Source organism: Calliphora vicina, chromosome 2 (assembly GCF_958450345.1).
Source record: "Calliphora vicina chromosome 2, idCalVici1.1, whole genome shotgun sequence".
Lineage (NCBI taxonomy): Eukaryota > Metazoa > Arthropoda > Insecta > Diptera > Calliphoridae > Calliphora > Calliphora vicina.
The window spans coordinates 2,399,721-2,420,903 of record NC_088781.1 but is presented as its reverse complement, the minus strand read 5'-3'; positions in this window follow the sequence as shown (position 1 = coordinate 2,420,903).

The following is a 21,183-nucleotide window of genomic DNA, read 5'->3' as shown; positions in this document are numbered from 1 at the left end:
TCTGGAGAATTTAGGTCTCTATTTTACGCTGAAATAAATACAACGCTGATAGTGTAATAACGCCTTAGCTTAAAGCTTTTTATTGAAAAGTGTTATACTTAAAAAACTTTGAAATATTTGGCAACAGACTAAAAGTATGCACGTGAGAAAGATATATGTAATTACAAATGAATCGTCAACACTGGTATTATATTAATAAAAAGGAGATAATGAGCTGGTTTGTTTGTCTCCATTCTGTTTTATTATGGGATGTTTTTATTGGATTGTTGAAATAAATGAGTTGCATTATGTAAACAGAAGAAACTGCTTACATAAAACATGTTTATTGGGATAAGGCGGTTGTCGATAAAGGCAGTGTTGCCCACAAAGGCAGTTGTGGAATTGTAAATTTCACATGACTGATTTCTAAATTACACACCAATGTAGCAAAATATAAAATATTTTTAATGAAATATTGATTTTATGTAAAAATATTCCCACATTCCATGGGCAAGAATTACGCCATTAAGGAGTGAGATCGAAAAATTCTTAACATACATATATGTTTATAAAAAAGAAACCACTAAACTTACAGCTTTAATTTTTTTTTTATTTGATTGAAATTATTATTACAATTTACAAAAAAAATTATTTTTATAGTTTTAATCACTAGTGATGAAATTTTGAACCTTTTTCGGAAACCCTTCCATTAACGTTTTTATAGTGCTTTCTGTCACTTTGCTCGAACATGTAGTCCATCTCCGTTTAAAATCTACCACACTTTTGGACACCTTTTTTGTACTCTTCAATTCTCTTTTAACAAGAGCCCAATATCTCTCCACTGGCCTTAGCTCCGGGCAGTTTGGAGGATTTGCCTCTCTTGGTACAAATACCACATTATTGTTCTTGTACCACTCAAGGGCTTGTTTGCCATAGTGACAGGATGCCAAGTCAGGCCAAAAATAAGTGGACACATTATGAAGTCTTATGAATGGAAGCAGCCTTTTTTGTAAACATTCCTTGATGTAAATTTCGGTATTTATAGAGCCCGTTGTAACAAATGAGTGGCTTCTTTTGCCGCAACTGCATATTGCTTGCCATACCAAGAACTTTCTGGGAAATTTTGTCTGCTTTTGGGTCCTAAACTTTTCTTCAACATTCCCTCGAGCATCAGCAACATAAAATTTTTGACCTGGAAGTTGCGAAAAATCTGCCAGAACATACGTTTCGTCATCCATTATGCAGCAAGAATATTTTTTTATAAAACTTGACTTCAATTTCCGTGCTCTGTTTTTGGCCTCTAAATTTTTAGTAGCGTTCCTGTCAGGAACTTTTTGAGCCTTGTATGTTTTTAAACCTGCATTAGCTTTAACTTTTCGTACCAAATAGTCCGAGCACTGAGCTAACCGGGCTGCTTTCCTACCGGATGTGTTGGGAGCTCTTTTGAAAATGCGTTCTATTTTTTTGGCTTTAGAAACATCATGTGGACCATTCCTTCTACCTGAACCAGGTTTTCTATCAACTGACAAGTTCTCCCGGTACTGTTTAATAACATTGGAAACAGTTTGACGGCAGACCTTTGTATGCTTGGCCAACTTTTTGTAAGACCAAGTTGGGTTTTGTTGAAAATATTTAATAATTTCAGTACGCACTTTTTTCTGGTCACTCATTTTAATCAGATTAACAAAAAAATTAATATAATTGACATTACACATAATAACTGACATGTTTTTCAAAGGTAACTTGATCAAAAAAAAATTCAAATAATACTTGGGTTAAAAAATGTAATGAAAAACGTGTGTTAAGAATTTTTCGATCTCACTCCTTATTATGAATATTCGTAAGAAGTTTTTTCTGTTGAGTTTGGTAGTTTCCTGATATGAGGGCGTTATATTGAATAAACTGTGTCTGATCACACGTCCAGTACTACGCCTAAATATCATTTCGTCCTCATCTAGGCATAAGCGACATAAAGAGGAACAAATTACACCATACTGAATAGTAAAATCGGTAGTGACGAAAAAGTTATCCTTTTTCTTGCCTAAGATGTGATTCAAAAACTAAAATCTGAATATATTAAGAAAGACATTCTTTAATTTCAAATTCTGAATTTCTGTTTAAGTATAGGTAATCTGAAATTATACTTGGACTACACTTATATGTTTTATTTACACATGAAGTGGCAACACTGGTCCAATAGCAAATTTACACTGCTTTATCTGCACAATGTTATCAAAGACACTGTGATAGTAGCGTGTATGTTGGAAAAGTGTGTGTCAACGCTAAGTAATATACATATGTAGTTCCAAATTTAGTCAATAGGTTTTTAAATTTTAGTTCTTTAGTTGAGTGTTTTTGAAATTATAATTTTCTAAAATTGTATACTTTGTTTACATAAATAAATATAAGTAAACAAAGTATACACCGACCATACGTGGATTAGTTATAGTGGAGGAGCGCGGTAAACGATTTCACAAACAATAGCAACACCAAGTTTAAGGGCATTATGGTATGTATAACATTCCAAAGATATTATTTGTATATTATTGTCAGAAGAAACTTAAAATGATGCCACGGATATAAAATAATCTGACTTGATTAATAAGACATATTGTTGTTGTAACAATATTATATCTGAGGGTTCAGCATCAAGGTTAAAGCCAAGGAATTATGGTAAATCTGTTAGACATAAAGGTGGAATTGATAGCTAAATATATATGAAATTTTAATCTACGATGTAACATCTGCGATCCACTGGAAACTACGTATACCTCCGCATGATATCCTCGTTCATATGAATATCTTTCATGAACTGTCACATTGGAGTGACGTATGTACTTTAAATGACTTCTCTGATGTCATCCCATGATGATAATGAGTTCCGTGACGGAAAGTGTCGTCGTTTAATAGTCGTTCCGAGATAACTTGTAGGCAGCCTCTGTTGTCCCTTTGTGGGTTGCGCTTTACCAACTTTAAATATTTCTACATTGGGTGTCTCTTAACGAAGGTTACCACACAGAAGAAGCAATTCACAGATGACCAATAGCCTTCTAGTTTGCCGAGAAAGTTTTTTTTGGTCGTGGAAGAAGTGCCAGCTAGATATTTGTGAACCTTTTTGCTACTTTGCAATTTAATGATGAACATAAAATATCAATTTCTGCACAGCATCAACGATCTGAACAACATTCGATTTTTGGCCACTTAATTCATTCTAAATTCTGAAAATACCTGTTTTGCAGACGAATTTTACAAAACGGAAATTTAAATTGGGTGTACAATACAACAGATTGTCATTACAAGTCCCAAATTTAAATCTATTCTCAAAACTTATTCCTCCGATAACTTGAAAATAAATATAATTTCTGTAAATGCTAGTAAATGGCATTTGTTAGTAAATAGGATTTTGATACGAGCTTGTGCAAGGTGAAAAAGTTTAAACTCATTAAGGTGAATTCGTATTCTATTACTTTTGGAGTGCTAACAAAAAGCTAAACAAGTTAACACCGCAATAAATGATAAGCCGCTAAACAAAAACACACGTAAGTATGCTAATAATGGCTAAGAACACCCAAACCTGTGCGACTCCGCTCGTATCAGAAACAAACATTTCGAACAAGAGAAATTATTTACAGCTGTTTTGACAATAGCAGTCGTTAAGGATTTGAAGATGTATTTGCAGGATAGGCATTCATAACCGTCATCAACTAATTAAGTCAATTTAAATGAGTTCGCGCATTTGGCAAAAAAGCAATTTAAAAAATGTGTGCCAACAGCCAACGTCCATGTGCAACTCTAGTAGGTGCACACACAAACCAACAAACAGGCAGGACACATTATCCAAATTTATGATCTACTTAAACTATACGAGCTTCAAATACTGTCGTTGCAAGGATATGTGCTGACGATGATAAGTTGAGTACCAGTCATACAACTGAATACGTATAAACATTTTTATATTTAAATGTAAAACAGATAAACGACAAAAAAAAAGAAAACAATCAACACAATATTTGAACGTGATGGACACCGAAAGAGACAAGTTGAAACACACATGTTTAAACTATAAACTATAACGAGTACCTCCACAGTGTTGCAGAATTTTAAAGTCAGAAACTGAAGGTGTTAATTTTTTTATTCAATTTTATTTAGCAGAGAACTTAAGACGAGCACAAACTGAAATGAATTAAAAGCTTATCTTGTTGCTTCTTTAAGTACAAGGCAGGTGAAGTTTGTATGTTTCTGTATGCAATATAAATTGCAATAAATGCAGTCAATATATTTTATGTCATTACAAGTTTGAATATCATTATTTGCTTTTCAGTGTTAAGCTTATTATTATAGGGTTTTTACACTTACGTACATTTTGGCGAAATGTATGGAAGATGTTGAAAACTTGAAAGATTTGTTCACACTTGCAACATCTAACATCTACCATCAGTAAAATTGCAAAAATATTAAAAATCATATTGTTTTTATGAAAACAAAATGAATTGAGACTGGTTTTCTTTTCTATACCATCCAATTAAATAAGAAAATAATTTCGCAAACACTTTTCAAGCAAATAAAATGTCCCCTCATTATTATACAAATATTTCCTCATATCGGTCCACAAATGGCTGAGATATGAGGAAAAAACCAGGACAACCTCGATTTTTGACCTATATCTGGATTACTAAGACATTAATATAGACAATATGGATATCTAATGATAGATATTTCAAAGACCTTTGCAATGACGTATATAAAACCATAGTAAGTTGGACCTACAATGGGTCAAAATCGTAAAAAATATTTTTTAACCCGTTTTTTTTTCACCTAAAGTTTTTTTCGCTAATATTAAAAAAATTTAAAAAACAAAATAAAATTTAAAAAAAAATGAAAAAAGTGCAAAAAAAATAAATTTTGTTTACCTAAAGATATTTAAAATTTTTATTATGAAGTAATAATTTGGTGAAGGGTATATAAGATTCACAACAGCCGAATATAGCTCTCTTACTTGTTTTTTAATATAAATGCCATTTTATTATTGGTGACACTAAAATAATCGAAAGATGTTAGGTGGAACGAAATGAGATTAAAGATTTTAAAGATGTAGAAAGATGTTGGCACTCAGCCCTGTGTAATTCTTATGGGAATATGTTAACATCTTTGCAAATTGTATGGTAGATGTTAGATGTTCGCTAGTGTAAAAACTCTATTAGGGTTCTGTTCAATAAGTGTATATATTTCTTTTTTTTGGAAATCAATTTAGTGAATCTTCTTTTGAAATATCGTTTTGAAATCATGAAAAACCAACCACCTCTTTTATTATTTTGGCGAGGGTATTATAAGTCACAACTGACATTTCATATTTGCAAATGTCAAAAGTGTGCTGAAAAGTTCTGAGTTGTGCTGCGTTTTATGCTTTTCTTGCGATTATAAATTGCTGACACATTAACGCTTTGATGTTTTCGTTTTTCTGTTATTTATGATTTTAACACTTTTTGTGTTGCTGCAACTTTAACTAAGTAATATTTTGTTGTTCTGTCGTCTGCAGTCGTTTCTTTTACAGAAAAAATGTGTGTTTAAAGCTACTCTGGAACCTCAAAGGGCTAAGTGTTTAAATACTAAATGCGAGGTGCAAGTTATAAGTACTAAAATATATGTACTTTTGATTTTTATCTGTTATAATTGTGTGTTTATTTTTTATAGGTTTTAATTTTGGTGATATGTAAATATATTTAAGCTAATTTTACACTATCGGCAAAGGGAGTAAAAAAGAACCGTTTAAGAAATAAAGAATTTAACCACGTATGCTAACTTTTATGGTGGCATATTTGAATGAGCACATTAAGAAGCTTCGCATCGTACAATTTCAAATTTCACAGTCTATCAATTTGTATTTGCACGTCAACAGGATCAGTCGTACATACATATTTTGATTGCTGCACTCTGCTAATCATTTTACGGTTCATTCCTTCTAGTCTACAAATCTCTTCTTAAACAAGAATGATGTACACAACTTTTTTGTTTAAGTTTTGTTTTCTACATCATTTAGTGATTCATTATTTTACTCCTTGTCTAACTAATGTCTTTGGCAATTTTTCATTAGCTCTTACACGTAAAAAGACAACTAAAAAAACACTTTGTCTTTTTCTTTAGCTAAAATATAATTTAGCTGCATGTCTTTTCAAAAAACAGTTGTTAATATTGAGCGATGAAATTCACTTACCTTAGGATGACCTTAGGGTTGGAAAAATGTGGTTTCGCTGATTGTTTATGTCTGCGCAACATGATGCCCATAAAATTTCAATTAATCTTCGAAACTAGTGTAGATCAGCAACTCTTTTTTATTTCTTTGCAAATTTTAATTAATTTTGAATGTTTGGTGTACAAATAATAATCTGGAAGTATAAAGAAATAAAAATTTAAAACGTATTTTCTGAGAATTTTTTTTTTATTTTTTGAAAAGAAAGTTTAGAGAATTTATTTACAAGGAAATGTATTTTAATATTTGAATTAAATTATTTTATATGTGGGTCTTTTAGTTTTATTATTTTTCAAAAGTTTCCGACTTATTTAATAATTTAACGCTGATAAATGCTATAATCGACAATTCTTCGCTTAATGAGTTTTACAACCTTAACGCCAGAGGGTTTTAGTGCAACAAACCTTGTTGCCACTTTGAATTCACATACATGAACATAAGCACGAATTCATTCATGTATTCGTTGTGGCAACAAAGGCACAAGTTCAACATACAGTATGCTCAAAAATTAAGTTTACAATATCATCTATCTACCCAAGGAAATATTTAAAATTTTAGCATTATTTGCATTGACTATTGATGGAATGAATGGAAAAACCTTTGACATTGACCTAACCATGAATGAATGCAGTAAGTTCGCGGGAAAAAAATATTTTAAACCATATTGCACCATAGACCTTAATTTCTTAATGTTTTAAATTTACAAAGTTCGAAAATATTAAAAATCCTATTAAAATTAGCTCACTTTTTTCAATCTTTTTATACCCAGCACCGCTATAGTGCCTAAATGATACCGATTTAGTTATGGCTTACATATCGATGGCTTAATATAAAAAAGGCGTAACTTGATTATTTGTTACTTTACAGGAGAAGGAAAAAACATAATAAAATCCATAAAATTTGAGACACAAAAAAAGTTTTAATGCAATTTTTAATAAGAAAAGACATCACATTTTATTTCTCATTTAAAATTTGTTTATTTTTATTATAATGAAGTTATTTAATATAACCCTATTTTAATTGATATTTTTGAAAAAAAAATAATTAGTTACGCCTTTTTTATATTAAGCCATTGATATGTATGTGTCTAAAAATTAACTGGTAAAAACTTTTGAATAAAAAAATGTGAACAACTTAGTTAATACTAAATTATATTTAAACATAAAATAATCGTTCTTTAGTTATGTTAAAATATGATATTATACATCCGTAATTTACAGCCTTAGAATTTCATTGCAAATTGTCTAATAAATCATGTGCCACAGAATCTTTGTTGCCATGCCTACATCACCATAGTGGGAGGGTTATAATGCATTTGTGCGCCCAAAAATATTAGCCTAACACCTATCTTAAAGCTCAACAGAAATAAGTTTTATATAAGGAGTGAGATCGAAAAATTCTTAACACACGTTTTTCATTACATTTTTTAACCCAAGTATTATTTGAATTTTTTTTTTGATCAAGTTACCTTTGAAAAACATGTCAGTTATTATGTGTAATGTCAATTATATTAATTTTTTTGTTAATCTGATTAAAATGAGTGACCAGAAAAAAGTGCGTACTGAAATTATTAAATATTTTCAACAAAACCCAACTTGGTCTTACAAAAAGTTGGCCAAGCATACAAAGGTCTGCCGTCAAACTGTTTCCAATGTTATTAAACAGTACCGGGAGAACTTGTCAGTTGATAGAAAACCTGGTTCAGGTAGAAGGAATGGTCCACATGATGTTTCTAAAGCCAAAAAAATAGAACGCATTTTCAAAAGAGCTCCCAACACATCCGGTAGGAAAGCAGCCCGGTTAGCTCAGTGCTCGGACTATTTGGTACGAAAAGTTAAAGCTAATGCAGGTTTAAAAACATACAAGGCTCAAAAAGTTCCTGACAGGAACGCTACTAAAAATTTAGAGGCCAAAAACAGAGCACGGAAATTGAAGTCAAGTTTTATAAAAAAATATTCTTGCTGCATAATGGATGACGAAACGTATGTTCTGGCAGATTTTTCGCAACTTCCAGGTCAAAAATTTTATGTTGCTGATGCTCGAGGGAATGTTGAAGAAAAGTTTAGGACCCAAAAGCAGACAAAATTTCCCAGAAAGTTCTTGGTATGGCAAGCAATATGCAGTTGCGGCAAAAGAAGCCACTCATTTGTTACAACGGGCTCTATAAATACCGAAATTTACATCAAGGAATGTTTACAAAAAAGGCTGCTTCCATTCATAAGACTTCATAATGTGTCCACTTATTTTTGGCCTGACTTGGCATCCTGTCACTATGGCAAACAAGCCCTTGAGTGGTACAAGAACAATAATGTGGTATTTGTACCAAGAGAGGCAAATCCTCCAAACTGCCCGGAGCTAAGGCCAGTGGAGAGATATTGGGCTCTTGTTAAAAGAGAATTGAAGAGTACAAAAAAGGTGTCCAAAAGTGTGGTAGATTTTAAACGGAGATGGACTACATGTTCGAGCAAAGTGACAGAAAGCACTATAAAAACGTTAATGGAAGGGTTTCCGAAAAAGGTTCAAAATTTCATCACTAGTGATTAAAACTATAAAAATAATTTTTTTTGTAAATTGTAATAATAATTTCAATCAAATAAAAAAAAAATTAAAGCTGTAAGTTTAGTGGTTTCTTTTTTATAAACATATATGTATGTTAAGAATTTTTCGATCTCACTCCTTATACATAAACCTCATAAATCATGCCATGCCGATCGGTCCATAATTAGTCATTGCTTCTATTCGAATACTTCTGGTTTTTTAAATGTATTCGACGCAAACTTGTTTTTAAAAATATGGATTTTCGATTTTAATTTAATTTTTATGATGCTCTCCAATTTCCATTTCTAGTATATCGTGTATTAATATTTCATGGATATGGCAAATAATTTTCGATACACTAAGAACTTAATTTTTTTTTGTTTATATAAATTTTATTTTTGAATAGAGTGACCAGAAAAAAATATATACATATTGCCAATTTGTGAATCAGAATAAGATCTACTTTTCGACTCGTTATCGCTCTGCATTCTCGAGATTTTAATTAATTCTATATCAATGACATTTTACAAAAAAGTGTTAATTTTGCATAATGAGTAGTGACTCGATCAATATTCAAAACAGTTGTACTTTGTAATTTGTTGTGTGTTTATAATTTTTGTTGCTTTGAATAAAAATACATACTATTTCCACACACTGTACTTAAGGTAAAAGAAAAGCCAACATAAAACACATAGGGTTAGATATTCAGCTACTTGGGGTGAAATACATATAAATATCAAACATACATGAACTTGACTACAAAAATGTACACAGATATAATGTCAGCAAGATATGTGACCAAGTTTGCTGGTAAGAAAATTAATAAGCCAATTCGTAATTAAGGAGTAGCCAGATTAAGATAAACTTAATGGATTTTTCCGGTAAGTCATAAAGTTTTATCAACGCATTTGTTTTAATTCAAACACGTATTAATACTATGTGGCCTTTAGAAGACTATTTCTATGTGAATTTGAAATGAAAGTTTCCCAAGAAGCTCATTGCTAGCACAGAAAAAATGGAAAAGAATTAAGTATGACCATAACTTACGCGAAAATTGTTGAGAAATGTGCCACAGCTTGCTACCAAATCTAAAGAAAGAAAACCAACACCAAAATATTCTCTACTGTAGAAGCTGTGAAATACGAAACGATACAAATAATGCAACTGAATCTAATGTAAAAATGACTTTACATTAGTCAGCCGCAGTGAAGTACATTAGGAGAACATAAATAGAAAAAATTAAAAAATTATAAACCATAAGATGTGTAACCATTTGCCACTGAATATTTCATATTTACTACGTAGTTGTGGGCAAAATCACTCAGGTGCCAACAATTTTGACAATTTGTTTTGCTCAGACAATCATTGTGCCACCTTCCAAACAACATGCCACAAAACACACACCAACCAACCAACCAACAACACTCGCATCAATGTAAAACCGAAAAGCATAAAAGCACATAATTGTATTTTGTTTTGTGTTGCTGTTGCTGTTGATACCTTAATGAGGCATTAAGATATTTTTGCCATGTTTTTGGTTTTATGAACTTTGTTTGTTGGTTGTTGAAAATTAGAAAATTGCAAATTTTGTATATTAGACTATTACGAGCATTATTATTTTTGAGATGAACAGGTGTTACTAATGGTGGGAAAAGCATCTAGAGAAAACATTTAGACCAACTAATGTTTCATTATCAATTTTTGTTAATCTCGTCTATAAATGTTGCACTTACACAAGCAACACACACTCTAAATATACATATTTGTATATGTATGCATATTTGTATATGTATGCATATTTGTATATGTGTAACAGCTTTAAAAAAAAAACGTATACAAAAAATACAACAACTTTACTACAAAAGTTTTCGTGTAAAATTATCACAATTCAACTAATGATACCACGCAATCTGGCAATGTTCATAATTTTTAGCACTCACATTACAAATAGCAACTCTGCACGCACATTACTGACTGACTGAATGAATGAATGACTAGCTAGCTGGCTGCATCACACTGCCATCAAACATTCAACTTGATCCAAACAACAATAATAGCAGTAACAAAATAATGCCTTTAAGCTAAAGTGGAACACTTTGCCAGCAAATGACTGAACTCAGTTGTGGTGAACTGAACTGAATAAATGCATGTAAGTATCAACAGCAACAAACAACACCAACAACGACATGCATTTGGAGGCCGTGAAAATATGAATTTGCCATCATTTAAATTTAATGTTGATGCCAAAATGCTCATAAATGCTGGGGATATTAAAAACTCACAGAGAAAATTTAACGACAACAAAAAAAATACAACATTAGTAAAATTCCAATGTTTGAAAATGCATACCATTTTGACCACCATCAAATTGCCATACACTCACGAAAAATCGGAAGAGCATAGAACATTTTCAATTTGGAAACGGAGTAAATATGCCAAACTAAATATTAAGCCATATTTAAAAATATTTTGATTACGATTCAGATAGAAAATAATATAAACATCAATTATTTTTCGAAATTTATATTAAAATTATCTTAAATTCTTATTTTCCCATAAAATTTTTTTAAGAATTTTCCAGTTGTGTTGATTTTATAGGAAAAAATAGAGAAACCATTTTCAATATTGTATTTTTCGTAAATCTATTAAAATACCATCTTAGTTTTACCCAGTTTTTTAGTTGAGTGTAAAATTTTCATTATCAAATCTCTCCCAGTCACTGTCAGTGATGTGTGTGTGTGTGTGTGTCACTCCATTTCGTATCTATGAAATATTCATTGAATATTACACTGATGTTATTGTCATTTGGAGACTGATTTAAATTAATGAACCCCGATGTTTTCATAACGATAAAGCGAAATTTGCATAATTCGAAAAACCAACCAACAACGAAATCAATTAATAAGTTTTATTTTCGAAACAATTCATTCAATATGCATGTTATCGATAAATTAATTAATCAAAATATCTTTCGTTATAATTTTAACTTGTTCGTATTTTTCCTCTGGCTGGCTGGCTGGAATTGAATTCAAAAGCAGTTGATAACACTTGTCTGCCATTCATCAAGCCCTCACTTAATGGTAACAAATCGAAAACAAACCTTAAGCTGAACAACAATGTACATGATCCTCAACAAGAAATGTCAATGATGTCAATGAATGAGTGGATTGAGTACAACACTGCTGTGATTACATGTGTGTTCTTCTGTCGCCCAGCAGGTGACATTTGCAGATGATTTTCTCTTTATCTCACTCTCTCTCTGATTTTTAGTCATAACAAACATTTAATCATTTATTTCTATGTTTTTTTTTTTAAGAAGAAACGAAAAATGATTTCAGTCAGTGACCCTCAACAGAACTACATCAAATAGTCTTGTAAGAGTAACAACAAGTAGCAGTAAAAGAAAAATGATTGAATTTGTTACAGATGTATGATCACTTGTATATATGTGGAATCATTATGAAGGAAACGGTCAAAAAAACAGAAATTATAATTTTCTGTTTTGATATGAAGTGATTAATGGTAAACGACACAAACACTTAATTTGACGCTAGCGCAGGCGCCTAAGACTCCAAAATGCGAATGAATTCAAATGAATTCTTTGCGTACATCATTTATTTATTTCTATATCTCTGTTCGTCACATCCGTGGGATACTTTTGCACAACCTGCTGTTGCATTTATGTACATACATATGTATGTATGTCCATCTATACGTTCTGTTACTGTTCCTATCAAAATCATTCTTTAACTATACTTATGCATAGTACCCGTACATGATCAAGTATGTGTAGTATTCATAAGATTAATTACAGTAATAATATCAACACGATGTTGTCCATTTGTATAATTTCTCTTCTCTTTAATATTTTTGTATTTTAATTTAAGGTGCCTTCGACAGTGTGAGTCTTAATTTTGAAATCCCATGATATTTTAGGTGATCAAAATCTGACTGATGTTTGTTTGTTTTTCGTTCAGTTTTTTATTTCAGTTTAATCAAATATAAATCTAATACATTCAAGATTAATTTCTGTTTGTTATTTTTTGATGTGATCGTATGATGTTTAACATGAATTCTTGAGTCATTTGTATGCGTTGTTGTATGCGATCGTTGAAGCTCGCAATCTGTGGGACATTATAAATTAAAACCTAATGTTAATTGATCTTTAACATTTTTAAAACTTATCGATTAAAAAAAAACTAAGCTAAAATTTCTAAAAGAAAAGATTGATACATATTGACCGAACACCAATTACTGCCCGAAACTGACTGTTCGAAAAAACCCTAGTAATGACTGTGTTAAAAGAATAGACTTTAATAGATTGCGGATTTAGTTTTATTAAAGCAGTTTTTCACAAATTTGCTATACATAACTTGAACTTAATACAAAATATTATATTGAGAGAAACAAATTGAAATTTAAATATCCAATTCAATATTGAAAAAAAGAAAGAATATAAATTAATATCAAGAAAATATAAATTGAAATTTTGAGAAAAATAAATTGCAATTGAGAAGAAAATAAGAAATGATTTGTTATAAAATAATATGTATTTTATAACAAGACATTTCTTCAATAGTACAAATTAAAATTTGTTTAAAATTTATTATTTCTCAATATCAATTTAGATTTTCTCAGCATTCTGAATATTAATTTCATATAGAATTCCAATTGCGTTTAAAAATACAAATATTCTTCTTTCTCCAGCCAAAACAAAATCTACAACTAAACTCTCACTTACTTTATTACTAAATCATAATCCCACATAAGAGTAAAAAGTTCCATCTGCAGCTTAAAGCTACAACCGATTTGCACTTGATCGTTATAACAGCGTCACATTTTGTATTGCAACACCATCAACTCGATCAAAGAGAAAATTATTCAACGCAGCAACAGCATCAATAAATAAAAAAACAAGCACACGATTTCTGTTATAGTAGAGTAGTGGAAATTTTCTTTGATCTTAAAGCGCCGATCAAATCGATCAAAACTAATTTCTGTAAATCAACTTAGCAGAACCGCCTGACAGAACGCACCAGCCAACATCACCAGAGAAAATATTGCTGCAGTTTGCAACAAAACGAACGGTGTCAGAACCATGTATAGAGCCACTTCAACAAACAACAGTTGTGCTGAAGAAGACCTATTAAAGATCCAACGACTGAGTAGGAAAACGAAAAGTGAATGACTACAAAGCAACAGAAGAAATTATATTTGCTGAACTACATCGATGATGCTGTAAAGGAGGAAGATGAAAAATCTATAATATTGTTATACATATGTACATATATGTATGTATTTCATATAGAATTCATCCATAGTTGTATGATGTTGCTCTGAGTCGCACGTGACGGCAGCAAGTACATTTTTTCCTCCACACAAGTACCATTATCCGGCTCTTCTCTCACACCTCTTGGCCAAAACAATTGCTTGGGCAAAACCGAAAACCGAAAAAACAAAAACAACATCAATCGAAAACACATCTTCCAACAATATGATGATATTATACTCTTACTTATTCGTACTTGTGGTTGCTGTTTGTTGCTTTGGCGGTTTTGCTATAATTAAGGACTTTGGTGTAATTTGTGCACCTATTTAGGATCGCGTTGATTACAGGCCGGCAACTTATTGAGCTTGACACCTAAAGGCTCTCTTCAGCATCAACAACAACATCACATACATCACCACTGTATTGAAGTGTATTCAGTGCAGCACTGCTTTGCTCTGTTCTGTTCTGTTTCAAACTGCCCCGAACATTGGCGCAGTATATTTAATACAGTAAGTGAATAGGAGAGAATGAATGAATGTGGTGGAATGATTGCGGTGGAGTCGAAATCATCATACTGTTGTTTTACTTTCAACTGATACTCTTCTTATTTCTTGTTCCTGTTGCTGTTTAGACGGCAATTGGTCTGGTATGTTTTTGTTGTAAAAGTTGAGAAGTTGTGATTTTTTATTGTTCCCTTTTTATACATGAGAAGTTTGCCTGGCTGGCTGCATGGCTGCACGAAGGGGGTTGAGTGAAGCACGATTTGGCAATGAGATGCGCAGATCAGAAGTTCAGATTTGAGGTTAGTATTTAATATGGATGAATAGGTGGACAGACACCAGCAGAACAAATACAAACATACATCTGTACGTCCATACAACAATATAAAGAGATGGTTGTTTGGATGGACGGATCTCTCGGCCTTAGTTAAAGTGGATTTATTAACTGACGTGAGTATTTAGTATTGACGGCGAAGAACAAAGGAATTTTATTTTACAAACACTTTACTTTCGTATACATAGAAAATATTATATAGACTTTTGGCTACTTGCGGGGGACTATGGACATGGTGAGGGGTTGATCCTCTCTATAATTTGTCTTAATTGATCTAGAGATAAGAAAAATTATATGTGATGTAGGACAGGATATATCAAGGGTTTATATTCAAATAGTGCTATACGACATTTTCTCGAAAATGAGTTTTTCATAGCAACGTATTCCCTGACTAATTTGACATCTGTCATTTCAATTTTTAAAAAAAAAAATATATATATTTCCAATGGTTTTTTTTCATAAAATTTGTATTGCTATCTAACATACAATTTATTTTGTTAGTAAAAAGTGCTATATGCATATGAAATATTCGTGTATATAATAAAATATAAAAAGTGTGTTGTAATTTTTGATCAACCAACAAAATGAATTCCCTACATCCTACATGTGAAACGTTTTGGAGTATGTCCTGAGAAAGTAAGCAAATTTTTTTTAAAGACCCACGTAGCACAGCTTCCTACAAAAAGAAATTCTGTGGAAAATTCTAGAAAGCTGATTAGCTTTATGTATAGACTTTCTTACAACTACGAAGTTCTTCACGTATGTAAAACAATGTATGTCCTATTCAACTAAGCAAATATTAAAAGCTCGTGTTATAGGGCTCATACACTACACCATCATGAATGAGTAATCAAGTGATTGTGCCAGCTGATTGATGGCACATCAATGATGGTGTTGTGTATGAGCCCTATTACTTACATAAAAACCTCAAAGTTTACATTAAAGCTCATTTTTATTTTTGTTTATAGTGCTATCTGCTTATTTCACTGTTAGAATCGAAAAAACTTCAACTTGTAAAAAGGGCTATCTAACATAAAAGCGCGAATATCAGGAATTAATAAAAACTTAACATATGTAGTATTTAGATGTCATTTTTAAACAACATTGTAAAATAAACTTTAGTTATTACTCTTAGAGTTAACGAAAAAAACAGTTTTTTCGCTCTCCTGTAAAATGTAGATTGTGCTTATAGCTCTATTTGAATATAAACCCTCGATATGTATCGACTTTTGTTAAAAAAATACTAACTGAAAATTAAAATGATTGAATAAAACAAATTTCCATACCAAAACAATTTAGAAGTTGCGGAACATTTCGATTTCAACTTTAAATCAAATGCCGACATCCTACATTTAAAAAAAATACATAACTTTACACCTAATCCTGTTGACATTTGTTTTCTAACCACAAAACGTTTCCATAACGTATCCAAAAGTATTTGGAATTTTTCTTACCTCAATAACAACAAAACAGCAGGAAAGAAAGTCATTTACTTTTGTGTTAAATCGGGTTTTAGCACTGAGCTTTATGCAAACTTTTGCAAGAAAAAAATATTTAAAATTATTTGTTTATGTTGGGCCACTCACTCTTCACCTTAATTTAAAGTGCAAAAATTGGCACTTCGTTTTGGAAAAATACTCCTGCTGTGAGACATTTTGTAATAATTTTTTGTATAAGGATTCAATGGAAAAGTGTCAAAGCAATTAATTTGACACCAATTCAAACAAATATTGAGAAGATTCTGCAAAAACATCATGATGCTTTTATGCGTATGATAATCGGCGGGTGGTGTGTGCCAAAATACCAGAAAAAAATAAGCACATCAGGAAAACAATGTCACAATTTCCATGTTAAATATTTATTAAACCCCTTTTTTTGTTTAGGCTTGTTCATTGTCCGCATTGTTCATTATTCAAATATTAATAATACAATAAATGGCCGAATATTTTATATTGAAAATCCCTACATTATCCACACGATTTGAAATATGAACACAAATGTCTAAAAATAATTACAATGACAATGGTTGTCATTAAATTATTTCGCAAACAAGTTTTAATTTATTATTGGAATAATCACACAAAAAACACAAAAATTATTATTTGTTTAACTTGCCACAATTGGCCATTTTGCATTAGACTGCAATTAAATTTTTAGCGAAATTTTGTCAATTTGTTGACAAATATTACGCAAAGGCTAAAACACATCAACAAACTAAATCGTATCGTACTAAAACATCTGCTAAATTCATTAACAATAAAATTTCATTGTTTACAAACAAAAAAATTATATGAATATTTTATTTTATTACAATATTTAGACAAAATTAATGCCACCAAAAGCGAGTACAATATACAGCAGCAAACAACAATTTTATCTGACATTTTTTATCTCGTTATTGAGGCAACATGTTGCATTTGCTTAAAATGTACAATTTATATGTATGAGAATTTGAAATGTATTTATAAACTAAATCTACGACATCTAGTCAATTAAGTTAAAAATTATTATTATTATTATTATTACTACTACAACAAACATATGACTCGTATTCAGTTAAATATTATAAAATTGTAGACTGTTGTTTTTAATTTTATTTTTAAATATTCAATTGCCAAATTATAAATATTTGTATGTAGGCGAACTCTAATTCTAATTTTATTTTTGTTTATTTCATAATGGTTTCATTAATTTTCAATGGTGAAAACGCGAATCTAATTGCCTATTAATTTTTAGCTTAATTATGTGCAATTATGCCCCATTTTGGTGCAATCGAAATTAGTAATAACTGTTTAGAAAAACATCATAAATTTATATCTTTGAGTCATACAATGATTTTTAATTCAAATAAACAAAGAAGTAAAAACTAAACTCAGCTATACTTTATCCTTAAAGTATATATCGCACTCATTCAACAATACTGTATTAACTCAAAATTTTAAAATGTTCAGTAGAGGGCAAAAACTGTTTGTGATTACATTTTAAGAGAATTTGAAAATCCGAATATATCATATTAAGCAAATTCCATTTGAAAATATATTTACATTGTTTTTCTTTAAAATTTTTGCAATTATTGCAAAATAAATCTATTTTAAAATATACGATGTATTTCCATTTAAATTTTTGTATTAACTCAAAATAATACCTTTTTGTTGATACAAGGTAGTCACTAATTATCACGAAAATTGTCTCAAATGTGGTTTTCGAGATGAAAGAGTAATCGGAATACGTTGAAATTGTTACAGTAGATAGATATTGATGTTGTTAGTTGATTTCTTGCAAAAAGTGAATTTTTAAAAATTTTGAGTTAATACTGTATTGTTGAACGAGTGCGATATCGTTCCCTCAATAAAACAATGGTGTATAAGCATATACACCATTATTGCATAATAAGAATCCTCATAACTGATTCTATATGCGGTAAAAATTTGGTGAAATTCTACTTCCAAAACGTGGGTCAAAAGATCAATTGAAATATTACTTTTGAAATATTACTTCGAAATGGCAAAAAAATTATACACTATTGTTTTATTAAGGGGGCGATAATAGAGTCACTTTAATCAATATGATTCTAGTAAAAAAATTCATAGATTTCAAAGCAGGCCAGAGTTGGGGGCAGTTCACTAAATTTGCAGTTTCCACTTAAAGATAGTGAACCATTTTCCACCACCACTGTTGATGTTTAGTGGTGACTGCAAAAAGATCAGCCACACTAAACAGTTTTTTGAATATATGGGGTGTTATATGGACCCTAATCACAAACTGCCTCCAAGTACGACATCGTGAAACCGCGATATGAATGTTTTTGAAGTACTGTCGTATACGAATTACGATCCAATGGATCCTGCACATAACTATTTGTTTTCTCCTCGTATACCCGAAGATCCTTCTTAACAAGCCTCGGATAACTTCCAGAAGAAACTTTTTCAACAACATGACGTTGTGGTCTTTTACTGGAAGAACCCTCGTTTCCTCGTGTATATAGTGTACCGGGGTAATCTACATGCAGCATGTGACAGTAGTTATGCCAGTGGCATGAGCCTAGGAGGTTAAAAAGGTTGTCAAAGGTGACCCCCAAAATTTTGGGTAGTTTACAGTCGGAATTTAAACTCCAGAGTAAAGGTTGAGATTTACCTTCTTCGAACAGGTGGCGAAGTTGCTGAAGACTTCGTTGGTGATAGCTGTACGTAAGGAGCTGTAAAGCAATTGTATAGAGTTTCAAGATATCCAAAAAATCGCCCATATATATGTATATATACATAGTGTGTTAAAATTTGATCAAAATATTACCATTTTATATATTTCGGAACTTATTCAATTATATAATTTGCTCCCCAATGCAGAGCTCACTTGAGTTTATTATGTTGAACCATCCTGTTTATATATAAAATATAGAACACTTGGCATTATTTGTTGATACTTATTATCAATCGCTAATCTGTTAATATACATTTTTTATATAAAACTATTAAAAGCTATCAAGTTTTCAAACATAATCATACTAACAACTTCAGCGCCGCTAATCAAAAGTTCAATGATTTAAAAAACCTACGCCTTTTTTACCAGCTTAAGTTGTTAAATTTACAACAATAAAAAAAATAACACAAAAATCAACACAAATTTCCTTTAACAAAATTAAATGGCTTGAACAACAATAAATGCAGTGCAACCTACTCACTAAATTGTTCACAAAACAGCGGCTAATAACACAAATAATTTACGATTTTCTCAACAGAGTTCAAAACCCAAAATGTCAAAATTATGGTGGAACTTTTGAATAAAAACTTTCCCAAAATATTGAAAATTTTACAACATTAAAGAGAATCCACTAAAATTGTACCAAGGTGTGTACTTGAAGTGTATGTGTGCTTAATGCGTTATTAACAAAATATTAGTGTAAAAAAGAAAAGAGAAAAACAATTTATTATTGAAAATCGTGATGTTGAACTTTTTTCTGCAAAGATTTCCTTAATATGCAAACAGTTATTTTGCTTTAATTTTTAAAAGTCTAGCCCAGCTTTAAATAATTGTAGGTTTGTTTACCATTAAAATAACTTCCTTATTTTTGTATAAAACCCAAATTTTTTTAATAATGTATCTTTAAAATCAAGCTGTATGCTAATTATGCGAAAATTTGCATGTAAATTGATCTTCACTTCATATATTTTATTTATGTTTCTTAATATTTTGTTGTTTTTTGTTCTCCTGTTGCATGACCATTTAATGGCGGTCTAACACTATCATGATGCCTCTCACACATCCTGTATATATTATGAAACTCATTTTCAACACTATCAATCAATGAGTTGCTATAATTTCATACGGTAATCTCACATTTTAGTTCATCATCATCGTCATCTTTGATGGACGATGGCGTTTTTATTTTTTTGCAACATCCTAATTTTGAGACTTAATTTGTTGTTATGAACTTCACAATTGACTGCACTCAATACTCTGTACTAAAATATAGTAGAATGATTCGTAGCAATGCAACCAACATCCTCTCAGTGTACATACATAGGTATTTTTGGTTTAATGCGCCTGCACTACATATACATATACATACAGACACCAATATTTATACTGATGTGTGGTTTATTGTGGTAAATTAAAGAATCCCAGCGCTTCGTAAATAAGCGTTGGCGCAAGCGTTCAACACATTGTCGGCAATGTGTTGCTGCAACAACATGCAATATCAAAGTTAAAATTAAATGCGCGGTAATTTCATAAAACAAAGCAAAAAATCACGTTCAAAGGATGCCGATCTTCTCTTAAAATTACCGCATACACTAACACATAATCATTTACATACACTCACACACACAAAATTACACTTTAAGATATTTGAAAATGGAAATATTGTCAGCAGACAACTTTTAGTAAGGATGACTGGTTAATATACAGTGTCTCTGTATATGAAAATCATTAACAGTACTGATGATCTTGTGAAGTCGATGTAAGTGGCTTTCATTACTGCAGTTTTATTGCTTTTGCAAATCCACTACAAGAAATCTTTTAGTTAAGGAAATTCTACGTCACACTTTTTTTACGATACGAATAGGCTAATGGGTGTTTGCATTTGATCCAAGTATTATATGAATTATAATTATTAAGTTTCAAGTTATAGCCTGAGATGTTGGCATTACTGGATATTTCAGTAAGATTTCATAAATTAATTTTTCTTATTATTTTGTACCATATTCACTTGACGCACAGTGTTAAATAACTAAAAGATTCCCCATTGATCAAGGTGCAAATTCAAGTTGATTTTATTTCCTATTAAAGTCAGTTCAACAAATTTTAGGCATAACATTAA